The 19905-nt window shown below is 39.0% G+C and overlaps 2 protein-coding genes across 12 annotated transcripts in view; both read right to left on the reverse strand.

Moving 5' to 3' along the window:
• The window catches only part of SAMSN1 (SAM domain, SH3 domain and nuclear localization signals 1), a 255497-nt gene that overhangs the window by 229190 nt on the left and 6402 nt on the right, over positions 1–19905 (reverse strand). The window lies entirely within an intron of this gene.
• The window catches only part of NRIP1 (nuclear receptor interacting protein 1), a 69475-nt gene that overhangs the window by 43168 nt on the left and 6402 nt on the right, over positions 1–19905 (reverse strand). The window lies entirely within an intron of this gene.

Below are 19905 nucleotides of genomic sequence, written 5' to 3' on the forward strand. Positions count from 1 at the left end.
GATTTATTTTCTGCATCACTTCAGATGCAAGCAACTTTTAAAGTCATACTTTCTAACAGCCCCTAGCATGACACTTAACATCACTCTCCAGCAACGAATTACTGATTATGTTAACAGGCATGCATCATATAGGCCACACTACCAACTCCCACACGAAACACTGCAAGGAGCCAAAAATCTCTGATCAGTTTTCACCTTTCCTTACGCACTTAAGGTCCCCCATCAGACAGGCAGTAAGAGATTCTGCAGTAGAGTAATGGGCTCACTAAAAGCACAGCACCAACCTAAAAGTAATTGAAGCCTGGTTGCTGGGTCTACTGCTATATAGTCATGACACACAGTAGAAGTAGGTGGCCTCTTTCTTCCTTACCAATTAGACAAAGCCTACACATGCATACCTTTTCCTCTGTTTCTGCTCTCTTCCCCCAATTTACTGAAAGAAAGCATGCGGGACCAAGCATTTCCATACTTAAGGTAACCTTAACAAGGTTTTAATGGTTAAGGCTTACAACCTATAAAAGCTGAGCTCGATAGTGTCCTCAGAAATTGTATTTTTCCCTTTCATCTGATGGTATGTACCATAGTTCTAACACACCTGAATACTTGTAGCAAATTATCCTCCTCAGCAAATGAGATCAACAAGTTGCATTACTGTTGCAATTTACAACAAACAAAAACACACCACTGTGGAAAAGGATTTAAATCCTTAAAGTTTACACATCATCCCATAGTGATTATCTCTAGTTCAAGGCTGTATGTCAAGCAGGCTCAGAAGGATCACACTCCAACATTAAGTGTTTCGATGCATTAATCAAAGTCCCACTGTAATTCAGATCTTAGCATTTGCAACAAATACTGCTTAATACTTTGTTTACATCCACTGAAGTTTAATTAAATGTGGTCTTCACACTGAATAGACAGTCTTCTACTTACACTCAAAATATGACTCACTTCAGGAAAAAAAAATAGATTCTTACAGAACATAGCTTGATGTATTCACAATGAGCTTCAGGTGCCAGTAATACCCTGCCTCCCATAGAAAATTTTTGTGGAAGGCATACACAGGTGCAACCCCTCAGATCCTGCCATACCAAACTTGGCCAGTTTGGTAACCCAGATACTTTGGGTTTGGGTTTTTGCTGTTGGTTTGGGAGGTTTTTTGGGTTTTTTGGTTTTGTTTTTTTTTTTTTGCCTTTATTGGTTATTTTTTTAGATAAGTTTCTGGTAAGACATGCTCCATTTGCCTTCCAGATAAATAACCCATGCTAATGTTCAAAAAAAAAGCAATCTTAGGGATACAGCTCTTGTGGCACAAGCCAGAGAAAGCTGCACGTTGTCATTTCTGATCTGAAGGAGGGTATAAGTGGCAACAATAGTTAAGAACCATAATATATGACCTCAGAAAATTCCTAACAGGAGATCAAAAGATTCAGGGTTTGTTTCTCATCAGAAAAGAGGACACTTTGAAAAGACTTACAGGTTGTTAAGAGTTATATAAAGCAAGTAATTGAAAATACAAGAAAAAGTCTTGCCAAAGTATTTAAGGCTACGGGTAATGGAATAAGCCACTACAAGTGATGACTGAAGCAAATGTTTAATTGAGTTCAAGAAAGACCAAAATTAGTTTCCAAATTAACAACAAAGCAGCAGCTTCAAAAACAGGGAAACCTTAACATGCCATCTTTTCAGCGCATCTTTGAGGTCTTTAATACTGTACACCATCTGCTTTTTAATAAAGTAGGTTGTGCATACATTTTATTAAAACAACACAACGATTAATCTCAAAAGAAAAAAAATCTGACACCACATCAAGAATTGAACCAAGTGTGCAGCACTCTTACGTGAATCAAACCAGCCTTCTCCCAAAGGCTGCACAGGGATCCAGACATGGCTTCCGTAGCAAAGCCTCCCAGAAAGAGCACTCCATGCAGCTGAAACCCACAAGCCTAGGCAGGTCTGTGGCAGACAGACAGTTGTCCCACATCCTTTCTCCTCCCAGGGGTTACACAAGTACAACTGTTACACAGTTCAAAACTGCAACACTATTTCAGATTTAATCTGGGCCTGAAAAACAACACAAATACAGTCCTCAAGGGCTATGCTGAGCTTGGGCACCATCAGAAGTTTGTTCTACGCTCTCAGAACATTCGATGCTGTCACATTAAGTTCAGTTTTAAACCGAAGACCCGGTTGAATGCACCTCAAAAGTAATGTTTATGTACTACTTGAATTAACAGTAATCAAACTGGCAAAAAGTAACAGGTTTAAAAGATAAGGCAAAGAATCAGGGAAAAAAATTATACCAAAAGAACATGAAGAAAGGACATCATTCTAAATAAATGAAAATGTAAGCAAGAACAAAACAGAGAACAGGGAGATTAAGAAATAAAGAAGTAAATCAGGTTTAATCTAAATATTTTCTATCAGCCATGCTGCAAAATGACTGTTGCGTTATTTCCCACATTTCAGTCAGCACGTACGCCCTCAGCCAAACAGCAAGATCTCAATCCACACCAGGCTGATTTTGCTACTCAGCTCTAAGATTACATCGCCACCTTTCCGCGCACTGAAAGACTTGATCAGATTTCTGTCCCACAAAACAGCTTACCACCCTGTTCGCTTTCTGGAGTAACAGAGCCATTTCCTCAAACGTCTCCAAACTTCTCAGCAAAAGCATCTTCAACCAGTTTCAAATCAAGATTGCTTACAGCCCCAGTATAAGAGAGATTCCTTGATAGCTGAAGGTCAGAAAGCAAACATGAACATGGGGCAGAAGACATGAGAGTGGGGAGAAGAAGCAGGAAGGAGCTGGGGGGAAGGGAGCAGAAAACGGACCAAAAATAGTGTTTCCAAATACAGAGCACTGATTAAAAAATGAGAGCCACTAACTGAAAATGTAACTTTAGGCTTAAAAATACGTCAGGTGAAGAGTCAGCCTTATTAGTGAATTGGCCAGCTTTACTGCATATGAATCTGCCTGCCAGTATTACTTGAGCTTTCTCTACCCCCACCCTTCCCCCAGTCAGTTTCATTGTGAAAGAATTTAATTATTATTTTCATTACCAGATGCATACATTATAAAATGAACATACACGAAGACAATAAGCGCTCCAAGAAAATAGGTGTAATAATTAGAATAATCTGAGTCTCTTCATTTTTACTACAAACAACAAGGCTGCCTTTTAAAACATACTTAAGTAAAATCATTCACAGAAGCCGTATTGCTAACATTAGTGCTCTTTTTCTTAAAGGATTACTCCACTGCACTGGATTTTAATAAAACTTGAATGGAAACAATTGTTTTGATTTTACTTCCCTGCCAGAAGTTGCCTGAAAAAATTTACTTGAATGCTTTTCACAAAAATTCAAGATAAAAAATAAATACAGTTTGTAAGTAAAATAAAGATTAGGTATTCAGCAGCACAATAACAAACAAGAATCTCAAAAGCCCTGAAGTTACTGAAGCAGATTTGCATAGATGTGACAGTAACAAGCGATAGAAGTGTAACATCTGTATATTGCTTACAGTCCAAAACTTGAGTCAAATTACCCATTTCCATCAACAGCAAAACAGGAGTTATTGTGTTTTATGGAACCCTATTTAAATACACAGTGCAAAACTACATTCACCTAGGAACCAGCTTAAATAAGTCATTTAATTTCACGGCCCACCAAACATGCTTGGCAACTTACAGGTAAATTCCAAGCTCGTCACCAGTACATACGCTCTACTCTCAAGTAATAATGCTCCTGTAGAGTTTACAGTCTGACCACCCATCACACCTATGCACACAGACCTATAAATCAGTTGCTGCTAGATGAGGATCCTTCAACAGGTTGCAACTTCCAGCTCTTGGAAGCTGTTCCCTGCTCCAAAGCTGTGCAAACCACGCACACTCATTTCATGCCAGTTATTCTGCAAAACTCAATCCTGTAGCAAAATCCACTGCTGGTGTTCGTACACATCAACTCAAGAAGAGCATGCTTGCTTCTACTGCCCCCACTACCCTTCTCTGGGAAAACTGAAGGAACAGCACAAGGACAGTGCTCTTGAAGTGTTTCAGCATGAATTTCAGACCTACCTGGGTAGATCTCTGGAGGCTTCAGAACACCAGCTTCCACTCAGAAAAGGTGTCTAGTCTTTACTCAACTAGGATGGAGGGCATTTGACATTTAACCACAAGCTGTAATAACAGAACACCTTCATCCCTCCATCCTCAGATGTGGATGCCAAGCCAGAATTCACTCAACCAAATAAAGATGTTTACAGTGTAGGTGTCAATATCTGAACAGGTCCAGACTCTTCTACTGAAGTCATCCTACAGGATGTAGCTAAAGGAGGTCAAATGAATCACACCCCAGAAGTTCCCACTTCTGCCTGATGTCTATTAGAAATTCTACACAGTTCCCATTCTTTGCCACTGAACATATATAGTCTTCTCCATAATTCTCCTCTCAAAATAGAGATATCTTTAAGACAGCAGAATTAAATCCCATGGTATGTCACAGTTCCACCATAATCATCTCCATTTCCATTTAAGAATCAGGAACAAAATAACTAATCATGTAGGTTCTCAGAGATCTCCACTCAATACAGTAAATACCTTCTAGTGGGTAGGTAACACCAGTCCTCTGTAAATGCTTTTAGTTGCATGACATTAATTAGTAGGTTTATTTATAATTTCTTCTGGTCTATTTCCTTATAGTTTTCCCATTTAAGACCTCTCTTCAGTCATTTTTTCCTTTTGTTCTACTTTACAAATATATATGTGTGTGTGTGTGTGTATTTAAAAATCTACAGAAAATAGAAAGTATTCAGTGGATTTTGGATCAAGCCACCTGAACAGTTTGATCATCTGCATTACCAGTTAGTTTTCCTTATACAACCTTCATGTTTATTTGGATCATGAAGAACTACAAGTAGGAACATTTTCAAGTTATCTAATTCTACTTCTCTATTTCCTAATCTTTTCTAGAAAAAGCCTATTACTGCATTTCTAATTTCTTCTATTCACATCATGGAGCAAATCCTCCTGGAAAATACAGTAAGGCACATGTGAGATGAGGAGGTGATCAGAGACAGTCAGCACAGCTTTACCAAGGGTGGATTGCTTCTGACCAGCATGGTGGTCTTCTATGACAGTGACAGCATCAGTGGACAAAGGAAGGGCAATTGATATTGTGTACTTGGACTTGAGCAATGCATTTGACATGGTCCTGCACCACGTCCTCATTTCTAAATTGAAAAGATAAGGATTTGAAGGTTAGACTGTTTGGTGAATGAAGAATTGATTGGATGACTGCAGCCAGAGGGTTGTGGTGACATCCAGGTGGAAGTCAGTCACGGGTCTGGAACTCTTTAACATCTTTATCAGTTACACAAACTTAGTGCAAGTCTGCAGATAACACTAATCTAAATGTTACAGCTGATACAATAGCATGAAGGAATGCCATCCAGAATGACCCAGACAAGCTTGAAAAGTGGTCCTACAGGAACCTGAGGAGGTTCAACAAGGGCAAGGTATTATGCTTGGGTAAAGGCACTCCCAGATAAGAGCACAGACTGGAAGAACTTACTGAGAGCAGCCCTTTCAAGAGGGGCTTGGGAGTTCTGGTAGACAAATTGATGAACATGAGCCAGCAGCATGCACTTGTAGCCTAGAAGGGAAATTGTGTCCTGGGCTGCATCGAACATGGGGTGGCCAGCAAAGAAAGAAATGTGCTCATCCTCCTCTACTCTGCCCTAGTGAGGCCCCATCTGGAGTAATGAATTCAGGTCTGTGGCCCCAAACACAAGAAAGACACAGAGCGGGTCCCCAAGGCAAGCCACAAGGATGATCGGAGGGCTGGAGCACCTGTTTTTAATGAGGAAAGGTTGAGGGAGCTAAGCTCATTTAGACTAGAAAAGGCTCTGGAAAGACCTCATTACAGCCTTCCACTGCTTGAGCAGAGCTTACAAACAGAATGAAGACTGAGTTTGTTCTCTCTAACAGATTGTGTACAAGAGAAAATTACTTTCAATTAAAATAGAGGAAATTTAGGTTAGATGTTAGGAAGAAATTCTTTACTCAGAGAGTGGCGAGGTACTGGAAAAGGTCGGCTGCACAGAGAAGTTTGAGATGTCCCATTCTGGGAAGACAGGTTGGATGAGGCCCTGGACAACACAACCTAGTTGGCAGCAACCCTTCCCACAGCAGTGAGGCGGGAACTAGATCTTTAAGGTTGCTTCCAACTTAAACCATTTTATAATTCCTCCCCTTTCTTATCCTAGACATTGTTCCAGAAACTCCCTAGAAACTAGACTGGAAAAAAGACAGAAAACAAAAATCCAAAGAAAGAAAGAAAATAAAAAAGAAAGAAAAAAAACCACACATCGAACCTGGTAAGACTTTTTCTATCATGTCTGAAGCAGATATTCAAGTTCAATTCTATTAGCCTGTAAGACTATGCAATCTCTCACCAGAGTATAGTGAGATACAGCATAGCTTTACTATCAAAAATTTGTTCCAGGTCCTTGAACTCAAGGTTTTAAGGTCAAATTTATCTCTTCTACATCTCCATAATTCCTTTAGAATCACTGTTATCTTGATCAGCTACAGAGCATTTGACCTATGTTTCACTCTAGTTGTATGAGAAGCGAATTTTTCCAGACCAAAGTTGCCAATACATTTATAATCCAAGAACTCACTCATATTCTGGCATAGTAGCTGTCATATAAGACACCCAGCCCTTCTTAAAATTGCTTGTTCCTTAATATTTTTTTCACTACACTGACCTACTGCTTTAGAAATTGCACAGCTATTAATAAGTACCAAACAGCCTCTCAGAGGGCAAGGTAGACCAATTACCATCCATTCAGTAGTGAGACTTGGGAAGGGGGGGGGGAAAGGGGGGTACTTTAAGCTTAGAGAATTTAGTGATGGTTCTAATGCTTTGACCAACCTCCTTTCCCAGCAGGAAGGAAGCTTTCTGTGACTGGCAGTGAACTGTAGCATCTTCTACAAAGCTGAAGAAAAAGCAACATGTACCTAAATTTAAGTTACCATAATTTTAATCTGTTCTCTGTGAGGAAGCAACTTTTGCTTCCACACAGAACATTCAAGAAAATTCACGGAAAAAGCCCTTTTGTGAATATACATAAGGATGCTGGGTTTTCTCTGAAATATGCTTAGTGTGTCTTCCTATATGTCTCAAGTGAAAAGTCTCAGTGTAGCGACTATAAAGCAGTATGAACCTGTCTTTCTTCGTTGGAAAAGGAAAACGGGAGTAGCACTGAACAATCCCTCATCTCCACAGGCGAAGAAATATGATAGGCCTGGCACTGAGCCCCTTCAGTGAACTGATTCCATCAGACCAGGTTGGGAATTCATTCCATGGTCACAAGTCCTTCTCAGAGAACTTCCTGCCAACGGCTACTTGACATTAAAAACTAGGATGATCTAGGTCAAGCATCCCAGTTGACATTAATTGTTATGTTGTTTCAAAAAAGGAGGAAGCCTCTCAGCCAGAGCTCAAATCACACTATGGCCTGAAAGCAATCAAGGCCAAAACCTTGAATTGCACCCAGAAGGCAAAAGGAAGCCAATGCAGCTAAGAACTGCCCAAGTGTGTTCTTGCCGCCCATGTCCCCCTTGCAGACAGACAGCTGCCTACTTTCCAAACAGTTTTATAGTAGCAGTCAAGTGCAGACTCAAGAATAGGCTACCTTGTAGCTTCACACAGAAGTCACAAGGAGTTTATTTCTCTGAAATAGAACCTCCCTTAAGTAGATGGGTTTTGGAGTTTGTTTGGTTTTTTGTCCTGAACCAGAAGGCTTAGAGACCGCTGGCTGTACATGCCTGAAAAACAGCAAGTTACAGAACACTTATAAAGAAGTTGAACGAAACACTTCCACTGCTAGCAAACCAACACCAATCACCACTAGTTCCATATCTCCATTTGCTGTTACTTCTGTCTCTATGCATTTGTCTTATGCCCAGCTGGAAGGGAAAGATGACCAGAAAAAGCAAGTCATCTTTGTACTGACAGGAGAACAAGACCAGGTCACTCTAAATTATTAATAAGAAAGTGTGTTTAAAAGCCTGAAACATTCATCTGATACCAGAGAGTTCTCAGATCATGTTCTTTTGGTCTTCGAGGGAAGACTGATTAGGAGCAGTACTAATTTTAGGAATACACCACACTAATACAAACAAGCAAAGCTAATTCAAATGCACAGTTCCAAAGTTAACTGATGGCCAATGGCAAGAAGGTCTGATACTGGAACCACCTTCATATTAAACAAACTTACCCTTCCACATGCTCCTCCAATTGTTGATCATAATGAGTTCACGTAAGGAAGAAAAACGACTCTATGGGCCCTTGCCATTAACATATTTTTATGCTACCATTTTAACAGAAAGCAGCCAAGCAGTTCGCCTTACATATTCATACAGCTTAGGACAGATTTTTAAGATGCAGAGATTAAAAAAAAAAAAGGAACAAATCTTATTTTTTTTTCCTTTATAAAAGATTACAATACAGAACTGTACTCAACTTATATCAGATTTCCAAACTGGAATCAATATCATCGTTTGCTTAATTTAAACACTGCTGAATCAATGTGTTTTGTTGGTTTTCAAAAACACATTCAAGTGACAGAAAAAAATACTTAGCATGGTAGATAACTGTATTAAACCCTGACCGTAGTTTGTGAAGCTCCTTGCAAACCCAATATGGGTTAAGCATCCACTTATACCATTACAAAACCTCTAGCCAGCACTGTGATATAATAGCTCGAGCAACAGATGCAAAGCTAGTATTTAGTATACAGCCTGACAATTACATGTAGACCCGAACTGATGAAAAATTGGAAGGCCACAGCAAATTCAACATCTGTATTATTTTAATCCAAATCTTAAGAATATAGATGTTAAAATTCACTTCTCCAAGGAAAACAAACAAACAAACAACAGTATTTGAAGAAAGTAATTTATTAGTCAAGCAATTAGTAGTTGGCAATTACAGCCCATGCAATCCTGGGAACTACTGGCAGCTCAGTAAGGCAAAAAGACCATCCCTTAAAAATTCAAGCTGCTTATCCGGCATATACAATTAACAGTCTATGTCTGCTTCATTACTTACTTAATTCCCCTCAATTCTATACTGTACATGTTGTCTTAGGCTCAGGTAAGGAATAATGCGTTCAGACAGTCAACCCTAAAAGCACTTGCAGTAAATACACAACATTTCTCAATGTCAGCCAACAAGCATCACTACAGTATTACTATATTTCAGGGAACAAGGCTGGTCAGTTTCTCCAGTGGCCACATCTTGCTAACTAGAGTAGATCCTTCCCTTATCTGTGGTAATTGCAGTCAATAAGATATTAATAACCTATCAATACTTCCAAAGGGGCTTTTTGATTTGGAAATAGCCAGTCATTTTCTGCTCTTTCATTCACATAAAGACACCCATATTTTGTGATAGGTCTCCTATAGTCTTCAGAGTAAAACTCTGGACCACGGAATACTGAACAGATGCTGCATACACAAATTCCTACTGCAGATAACAGTTCAGACAGCTGCATAGACTAAAGATTGATGACAGAAATCAAGAACCTGAGCAAGACCAAATTCTCTGCCAAAGGCAAAATGTCTTCAAATCTGGGTGGCCTTTGCTCAGTCTCCTAATGTGTGGCAGCCAGCTAAATCCCAGCAATTCACAAGGGGACAGGTCAAGGTTTTATTCTGTTTTTGCACAGTCTAGCATCACCTTACTTTGAGCACAGAGCCCAAACACTAAGACTATTCAGGGCCTTTCAGGATGACTAAAACAGAGAAATTCAGAAAGCATTTCTTAAACTCAGTAGGCATGCACAGAACGAGCAAGGCATACACACACAACGCTCAACTCCACATGCTCCTTTGCAAAATCTTTGGAAATTCCCATTTTTGCAAGCAGATTTATTTAATGTAACTTAATCCCTAAGTCCCCACTCCTATCTCTCTTCTACTACTATAAGCAATGCTTCTATACCACAAACACACAGAATGGAAGCACTTAAGGGACGCTGTTCTTAACTAAGCATGAGCATTACAGTGAGTTGTTAATATGTTAAACCATATATATTTTAAGTTACATTTCAGCAACAAAGTAACTACAGTCTTTCAAATCACTTCCCAGTGAACACGCTATCAGCACCTCTAGACAAATTTAATGAGTAGATAAATTTACTTTGATAATGGTAACACATCTTTCCATACAATACTGGGTTAGTAGAGTCATTTATTTAACAGTGAAGGTTTGAATTTTAAATAGAATGGATGCTATGAGACAGATTACTGATTTTACAAAAATTCCTTTGGCAAAACTAGAGTAAAATCTCAGATCTGATTCAAAAAAAATAAAACAAAAAAATCACCGCCTTCTGAAATATATGATTATGATTTTTCCTCTTTATTTTAGTATTTCTTCAAATTAAAGTATAAAATGAGAAGACAAAATAAGACCATTGCTCTTTCTGCAGTCCAGCACATTTCAGCAGAGTTCACAGAATCACAGAATTACCCGGGTTGGAAGGGACCTCAAGGATCATGTAGTTCCAACCCCCCTGCCTGGCAGGGCCACCAAACATACACCTTTACTAGATCAGGTTGCCCAGGGCCCCGTCCAACCTGGTCTTGAACACCTCCAAGGACGGGGCATCCACAACCTCACTGGGCAGCCTGTTCCAGGACCTAACCACTCTTCTAGTAAAGAACTTTCCCCTAACATCCAACCTAAATCTTCCCTCCTTCAACTTAAAACCATTTCCCCTAGTCCTGCTATTATCAGCCCTTTCGAAGAGTTTACTCCCCTCCTGGGAGTAAGTTCCCTTCAGGTACTGAAAGGCTGCAATGAGGTCACCCCGCAACCTTCTCTTCTCCAGGCTGAACAAACCCAACTCCCTCAGCCTGTCCTCATAGGGGAGGTGCTCCAGCCCCCTGATCATCTTTGTGGCCCTCCTCTGGACCCTTTCCAAAATCTCCATATCTTTTTTGTACTGAGGGCTCCACACCTGGACACAGTACTCCAGATGGGGCCTCACAAGAGCAGAGTAGAGAGGGACGATCACCTCCCTATCCCTGCTGACCACCCCTCTCCTGATGGAGCCCAGGATCCCATTTGCTTTCCGGGCTGCCAGAGCGCACTGCTGGCTCATGTTAAGTTTCTCATCTATCAGGACCCCTAGGTCTTTTTCAGCCGAGCTGCTCTCAAGGACAACTCCTCCCAGCCTGTACAGGTGCCTGGGGTTCTTCCGGCCCAAGTGCAAAACCTTGCACTTTGCCGTGTTGAACCTCATTAGGTTCACCCGAGCCCAGCTTTCCAGCCTGTCAAGGTCCCTCTGAATGGCATCCGTTCCCTCCACCGTATCGACTGCACCACTCAGCTTGGTGTCATCAGCAAACTTGCTGAAAGAGTTCTCAGAACTCTGCAGATGCTCTCAAAACCAGATGGGAAAGTGTCCTCAGCAGGTAAGGAGATAACAGCAAACTCAAATTTGCCATGCTGCTATAGGAGAAAAGAGAGAATAAAGAAGTTTGTCTACCACAGCACCAAAGAGTAAACTAACAAGAACTGTATCAGATGGCAGATCTATGTGTGTTTTCTCTCCCGTACAATGACATAAGGAGGACAGAAAAAGACTACTAGCATGCTTACATGTTAAATTCATACAATATTACCCAAAGAGTTATCAGTATCTGAGGCTGTAAATCTACTTAAGCAGGAGAACAGAATCACAGGTGTCAGAAATGACCTCAAAAGATCATTAAGTCAAACAAACTCCCCTGCTAAAGCAGATCCCCTATAATAGGTTACACAGGTAGACATCCTGATGGATCTTGAACATCTCCACAGAAGAAGACTCCACAGCCTATCCAGATAGCCAGTTCCAGTGCTCCATCACTCTCCCTGTAAAGAAGTTCTTCCTCCTATTTGTACGAAACTTCCTATGTTCAAGTTTTAGGTAATTCCCCACAAGGAATCTCTCCAGCAGGTCATCCCTGAGCCTGTACTGATGTATGCAGTTATTCCTCTACAGGTGCTAGACTACATAATGCTCTACAATAATCCCAAAAGGCCACAATAAGGGAAATCTGATTGTTTGTGCTCCTGCTATCTTGAGAAGCACAGACCGATTTTCCTCAAAAAGAAAGAAAAACAGCAAAGTCGTAAAGTAATAGCCACAGAAATTGTACGATTATCAGAAAATATACCTAAAAAAGCTGCTTTAATGCCTCAGTTTTGCAAAAAGAAAATACAGCTAGCATTTGCCTAGACAAGGCTCTGAAAATATCAGAACTTTATCACAGCATAAACCAAACCATCCAGTCAGTAAGCAATGTCCAAATACTGTTCATCTCTACTGCATACTAAAGTACTTTGAAAACAAAAACCAGAACTAGGTCATGTAAAACAGAAAATTAGGTGGTGCTGGAAAGTTTGAGAAGCACAGCAAGTACACGCTTTTTATGAGAACTCACAGTAGAAAATGACTAGCAATAAGCTTTTATGTACAGAAAAAGTAGTTCGGGAAACTGACCACCTACCCTCCTCAGGTGAAAAATCAGCTTATGTTTACATGTGTAATGAGGACCTTGAACATGTCAAAAAAGACTGTGCTAGAAGAAAAGGTTGGTGAATAAGCTTAAGATGGCTATGTTCAAGAGTTACGTAAAGAAAGACACCAAACTTGCACGTTTTATGTTGCAATCCAAAGACGAATCAGTGTTAAGTAAACACCGCAGACCTGATTCTGCACAACCTTGTTATCTTTTCATCTCTACAGTTGAACCTACTTGAGAGAGTACAGAGAGGTTACAAAATGGTATCACCAGAGTTCACAAGCACCTGTTCAGTGTTTACGTTGAATAAAACTTAAGGTAGCCCAGAACTGAGAGGTCCAGGACTGATGCCCAAGAAATCATCTTAACCTCCCAGCAGCAAAGAATTATTCTTCTTCAGAACTCTTCAAAGAGTTTTGCGCTCTTACGTGGCTACTGTTGAAAAGTTAGGAAAAAGGTTTGCTCTTAGCTTTTGCTTAGCTAACATGCCAAGTGACCAAAGTATATGAATCCCTGCCTTATATTCCATAAATAGTACCCAAACTAACAAATAAAGAACAGTTTTCAGTTGTTTTTGCCTTCCCATCCCATACCCATTTATCTCTTGTCCATTATGTAGGGAGCTCTAGAATTCAGGTGAGATATTAACCTTATTGGAATCAATGCTTCCTTTTAACTAAGATAAATAAATTCAAGCAATTATATGCATGTTTTGGAAGCGAGGACTAGAACTCTTGGGTATGAGTTATAGGGTAGGGTTATAGGCTAGTTATAGGGAGTTATAGGGTATCCACAAGCTAGAAGTATAGACAGTTACGACATTCATTGCATTGATCAGCCTTTAAAGGACATTACTCTCATTGTTGCATAATCTAGCACACAGCATTCTAGTAAGAAGAAAAAAGCTAGGAGCCTCAACAGCAAGTAGCCCAGGTACTACTTTTGTTACAGGAGGAAGAAATGACAGAAGTTCTCTACAAAAATAAAGCAGACAAGCCAGCAGCTCTCGCTGTCTAAATGATTCCAGAAAGAATTATGCTGAAAGAGATGTTTCCAATTTTCACACAGCTTCATCTTTCCTTCCTGAGGAAACCCAAGCATGTTCTGCCATCAACCACCTCAAGCACATAAGCTTTTCCAGGTAGAAGAAAAGGCCACAAGCAAGAGACGAAAAAGGTATCAAAAAGGAGCTCCATACATGACGCTTACCATGTAAACTTTTTGTTAACTCCACAGAAGTACTTAAAACTGAATGGGAAAAAAAGCAACACTCAGGCAAATGCTATTTTTGTAAGTGATAAGTAAAGCAGGTCTATTCAAATGAAGCTGAAGAGTACAGACAAGAATATAGGCCTAAGCACCATGCTCTGCAGAGCAGAAGGCAGAAACCACAAATTTGATGATCTTTTCCTCTTGTTTTATACTGCTTTTCACCTTTATTTTGGCAGCAGTAGGAATAAAACAAGAGAAGTTCCTGAAGGACAAAGCATAAATCCCATTCTTGTAAGAAGGGGGACGGGAAATAGAAAACTTAAGTTGAAGGGGACAGTCTACTTATAGCAATTATTGTCAAATATTTCTGTAGTTTTTCCCATAATATAGTTCCTTTCCTACATAAGGGCTGACAAATAAGCTAGAGACATTCCTTTCACAGAATGAAGAGAAAGGAAGACTGCAATGATACTAAGCAATGAAGATAAATTTTCCCAATAATGCAAGCTACAGAAGACATATGGAGGTCAGATAAAACTATTATTTGCCTTTTCAAGCACTATTTTCTTCAGCTGCTAAATAAAAACATTATGAAGCCATTTTACAGAGTAAAATTTAACCTTATATTAACCTTCCATATTAAGTAAACAAACCTTTCTAGCCAATAAGCCTCTGTGTGAACCCTCCAAGATGATAAGCAATACCTTAATTACATTCATTTACATGACTTTGAAATTGTTCCAGACCAAAGTCAACAACTACAAGGTCAAAGAGTATGAAAATCTAAAATAAGGGGAAATCCATAGTTCATGCAAATGTGGTACAGCATCCTTCCTACACAGTCCGCAATCTATCCCAGCCAGAGATACCAACCAAGTGCCTGCCTTTTCATCAGTTATATGGCAAGAGAGGGAAAAAAAATGAAGGGGAGAGTTCTGTGATGAGTTATCTGAAACACTCACAACTGAGAACAGCTTTGTTTGTTTGCTCTTTTAAGACAGTTCAAAGCTGAAGACAATGGATAGCTTAAAATTGTTTTTATGTGGTATGAATATGTTACGCAAATATTTTATAGTATTTTAACTGAAAGGCATAATATAAGAGATGATATTAAAATGATGCAAGACTCACCAACAATTACAGAATATTTGGTAAAGTGTACTGTTGTAATCAATAAACACCAATGGTTTTGCATACATTTATCAAAGGTGAGAAGCCACCACAATGACTTCATGCTACTGTACTTCATGAACTGATTCAGAGAGAAGCCTAAGCTCAATAAAAAACACTGCTTGAACTTCCATTCTCATCAACAAAACTAGACTTAAGATATGGAGAAAGAAAATATCTTGTGTTCCAGCCCCAAATACAATCTTTATCATGTTATCTGACAACCTTTCTTATGGAGCATGAACTACGATTAGGGCAGAAATTGCTAAATATAAAAGGGCAGCAATTACAAAGATTTTAATTATTACCATTACAAGAAACTTGATAAGGTACATTCTACCCCTGAAAGAGCAAAACAGCAGCCACAGCATCTACCTTCAGTCCCGAAATACTACATGATGGGTCAGGTATTATCAATAACATTGCAATTAGCCAAAATATTGTATGCATGTACACTGCACTAATGGGTCATTTCAGTGTTCTATTTTGTGTTATGAACAGGAAAATGTTACAAATATGCGTATATGGAAATCTGAAGCAAGGCTTCTGGATTTAAGCAATCACATATCAATGCACAACAGCTGACATTTTCTTCGTATTAAATTAGGTAAATCTCCCTGAACACTCACTTTACTAGCCAAGCACTTTTTATACCACTCTAAAGCCAACAGCCTTCTGCAATTTAAGTATGATTTAGTGCAAGGGAAGCAATGAGTATTATAAAATTTATGCTTGTTCACCTTCTCTCTCCACAGAGAAGGGCAAGATGTTTTTCCATGTAAATATGTATTAGATCCAAATCATTTAAATAGATATTATTCCATAGAGAACATGAAGCTGTGTATGCCCATTCCGGCTCCACGTTGCTAAATAAACTGCAAGGTAATGACAATGCCTTCCTCATCCTAAAGGACACTGAAAATACTTCTTATCCCTAGGCTTTTCAAACAAGAGACTTTCACAAGAACAAAAAGGAATATTAAGGCAGCTCTTAGAAAGCTAGATAAAGCGAGGACAAGTTTTTCATAAGCCACAAACAAACCAAAAGGTGGCTACAACCTAAGAGAAAGGAAAGGGTGTTTGCAAGTTGGAAAAAAGTTTTAGACAAGTGGCTAATTTGTAGTTAATGTAGGAACATAAAGATAAGATGTCAAATCTTATTTTCATGCAGTTTTATTTCTCAGTAGCTTAGGTACGTGTCGTTGCCTAACTGGAGAACAGGGGGAAAGCTTAATCAACAGCTCTTTAAAATGAGAGCTTTAGTTCTTAAAAAGTACATTATATATCACTGCTTCTCAAAGAATCAGCATTTAATCAGCAAGCTACCATAAAGTGCACTTACAGTTAACAATTTAATTTAAAAATCACATATTTACTTCAAGTGAGAAAGACTCCACTGGAAATGATGCTATCATTTGGGGCCATAGACATTATCTTACAACACTGTCTAACCTCTACTTGATTTTAAAATAGGATAATCACCTTCAACTATGTATGAACCTTGAACGTTATCAAAAACAGTTTTATTGCATCAACGATTTATTAATAGTCTCATATTAATAGTAATGTAACTTTGACTTTACAAAGTCATAAAGATGACAAGGAACAGTCAAGACTTACTGTGCCATCTATTATACTTAAAGCTTATAAGGCAACCTCACTGGACAATCAGGAAAACAAAAATCCAACCATCCTACCCAGAGAATGATAGCAACAGAGAAGAAAAAAAAAAAACAACCAACAGCAACAGAAAAAAAAAATAAAAAAATAGGCTTATACCATCACAGTTCAGTAATGGAATGGGAAGGAAACAAGATGTAACAAAGTGAGGTATAAACACTGAATCCTCTAAAGCACTGAAATCCTCTTTTCTCCAACTGTGCTAGGAACTGAAAAACTGCTAGTACTAAGTCAGGCTGGAAAAATACATTATAACCATCACTTTAACGAAAAGCTGTGAACCTTATGTAGAAACACATGAAGACAGATTCCCCTTCCAAGCTCCGTTACAAAATGACCAAGGCTTACAGGCCAAAATTGATAACAGACCTGAAGAGGAAGCATTCCACTCAGACCTTTCTGGTTCAGAATCCCTGCAGTTCTTCTTATTGTACGGTCACTTTTATAGCTGTTATCCCCATTACTAAATAGTTGATAGTTTAAACAAAGAACAACTAAGAAAGTACAATATTCTATAACTGGCATTTACAGCACTGGCCTTGGACTTCTAATCTTTACCAGACAGGCACACAAATCAATCTATCAGCTCATAAAGGTGTGCTTTTTTAACCTCCAAAACAGATGGGATTGGCCAGAAACGTCTGGCATGTCAAACTGCTAATCACTGCTGCCCTTCGCACAAAATAACCCACTTAAGTTGAGGCATGGTTGCACTGTAACAGACATTAGTCTGTGGGAAACCCATTTAACTGTCACATACTCCTGCCACTCCTGCTCTCCCTTAATTAAGCCTAATGCCTTATGCTCTGACCTTTTGTTCTAGCCTATTAACCCTATCTAGTACAAGTTCAAATATGTTAAACTAAAAAGTTTGCTGTAAAATACAGAATTGCCAAGTTACAGAGAGAATGAAGAACACCTCTGCCTCTCAAGTTATCGGTTACTTTACCAAATTCACTAGCCTGACAAAATGGAAGCAATGCTTACGTTAATTTCCAAAGATAAAACATGCCCAAATGCTTCACAGCAAAGGCAGACCCTCTTTCCATACTCTGCCTTCCCCTGTTTACAGGGGAAAGTGAAACTTTTCTTCGTAACTTCATATCCTCAGGTTTTTTTTTTTTCTTTCAAGACAGGAACATATTACCAGTCAAGATCACACTACACTCATTTGCTGTTCTCTGAAACCTATCATTAAAAATAATGTGTAATTGGTTTACAGCGACCAATTCTTCTTCAATTAAAGGCCGCTTCTGCCAGCTTTCCTACCGAGTCACCACCTTGTTCTTTTGACAGCATAATTTCAATTACTCTGGTTCTTAATTCTCATCTGTATGATTGCATGAGTTGCATCTCTTGACCTCTAATGCAAAAATACATATATAGATCTACATAAACTTAAAATAAGGACATAGTCCATAAATTTTAGCTCAACACTACAGCTTTTTCTTCTATGTATACTCTGCTTCAGACAACGCTACTACCTTCCCGTCCTGCAACCCTTGCTTCTAAAAAATAACACAGCACCAACAGTCCCATTTGCAAAGCAGTGCCTTTCTGGAGGAATCCAAGTGACCTACAATCATGACTTTTACAAAAATCTCAAGAAGTTCTGACTTAAGAAATCCAGTTCTAGTAATAAAAACAAATATTCAGTCAAGATAACTATGACCCTCCACATAATAGCTGCTTACAACGGCACATAATGCAGAGCTGTGTATCAAGACAGGTATTCCATGAGCAATGTTTATAAACAATAAATGAACCCACGGACACTCCACACCCACTCACTCCCCTCCCCCCAAACCCACAGCACATATAACAATAACTGTTTCATAATGCTGGTAAGAAATGGAAAAATGAATGCAAACTCTGAAAGGTTACCAGCCACATGTACACTGAAACAAATCCTTTCTCAAATCTTTAGCTTAACCACCTCACTGACAAGCTGGCACACGAGTATAAGACCCTTAGAGCGTACACTTTGGCAACTCTGAATGCAATCAGATTTAAACACAGGTAACAATTTGAAATAAAGCTTTCATGTACTCAGAACTATTTTTGAAGAGGTGGAACATTTTAAAAACCTTGTTGACACAAAAGCCACTCTCTAGGAAACTCTAGCAGGGCTGCCTAAGCTATTATCAACTGCTGACCACAACAACAGTTAAGTCATAAATTGTTATTAATTTTGTTCTAATTCTAAAGTGCCTGTCTTACCAATTCTCAGATCAGCAAGAAACACAATTGACTTTCACATGAATGTGATTTCTCAGACAAGTGAGAAGCATTGTAACACTGTTAGATTGTTTTGAGGAGTCAAATAGGAAGCCTATGGGGGAGGAGGGAAGGATCTTTTTAGATTTCCCAGTACTTCCAGAACAGTGATTTTTGCATAAACTCAAAGCTTCCCAATATAAAATACATTTTCTGAGGATTCTGCTATATTTCACTGTGTTAAAGACACTCAAATTGCAGAACGCTGACCAATTCTACATACAAAAGGAAATAAAGAAACACATAAATTTATTAAAAGGAAAATGCACCCTTCTATCTGCCATCTGTGTAATTGCAGTGGATACCCTAGAAATTTTGCAGGCTGGAAATTGATCTGACTGCCTCCAGCATTCTAGACCTTCCCTTTCTAATGTTCCCAAAAGTTGCCACTGGAGGCAATGCAAATGAGTCCTAAGAGAGGCCAGACACAAAACAATTGCTTGTCAACCATTACATGCCCAAATTGTATTCTTTATGCTCATCAGCATTCACAAGTTCTTAGGCATGCTTGTAGGCCCACCGAGGACAGTGGGGCTACTCAAGTGAATAAAATTACTCACAGACCAAAGTGCATGTACATAAGCAATCACCGGACAACACTCAGGGAATTATTCTCCAGTATCAAAGGAAAATAGGATTTAGAAAATAGGAATCAAGGGAGTACATCCAAACAAAATGACAGCAGTGTTAAATGACTACAAGCCACTGTAATGTAATATCTAATAGTTTTACTGTAACAGTCCCTTGCTACAGAAGCTCAGTTTGGATCTGTGTTATTTAAAAAATGAAACACTGTAACGCTCTAAGCTTTATCTAATCTTCTCTTTCAGTCTGAAACTGCACATAAACCAGGTTCTTCTCTATTCAGCAACTATCTTTTAAACAAGTAGGCTGAATCTTCAGGACTTAGCAGCAAATTCCATATAACAAGTTAAAAAGCTACTAGAAGTGATTATTTATCTTGCAATGGCACACATAC

The sequence above is a fragment of the Coturnix japonica genome, chromosome 1 (genome assembly GCF_054131305.1).
Source record: "Coturnix japonica strain WE chromosome 1, WE-NBRP24, whole genome shotgun sequence".
Classification (NCBI taxonomy): domain Eukaryota; kingdom Metazoa; phylum Chordata; class Aves; order Galliformes; family Phasianidae; genus Coturnix; species Coturnix japonica.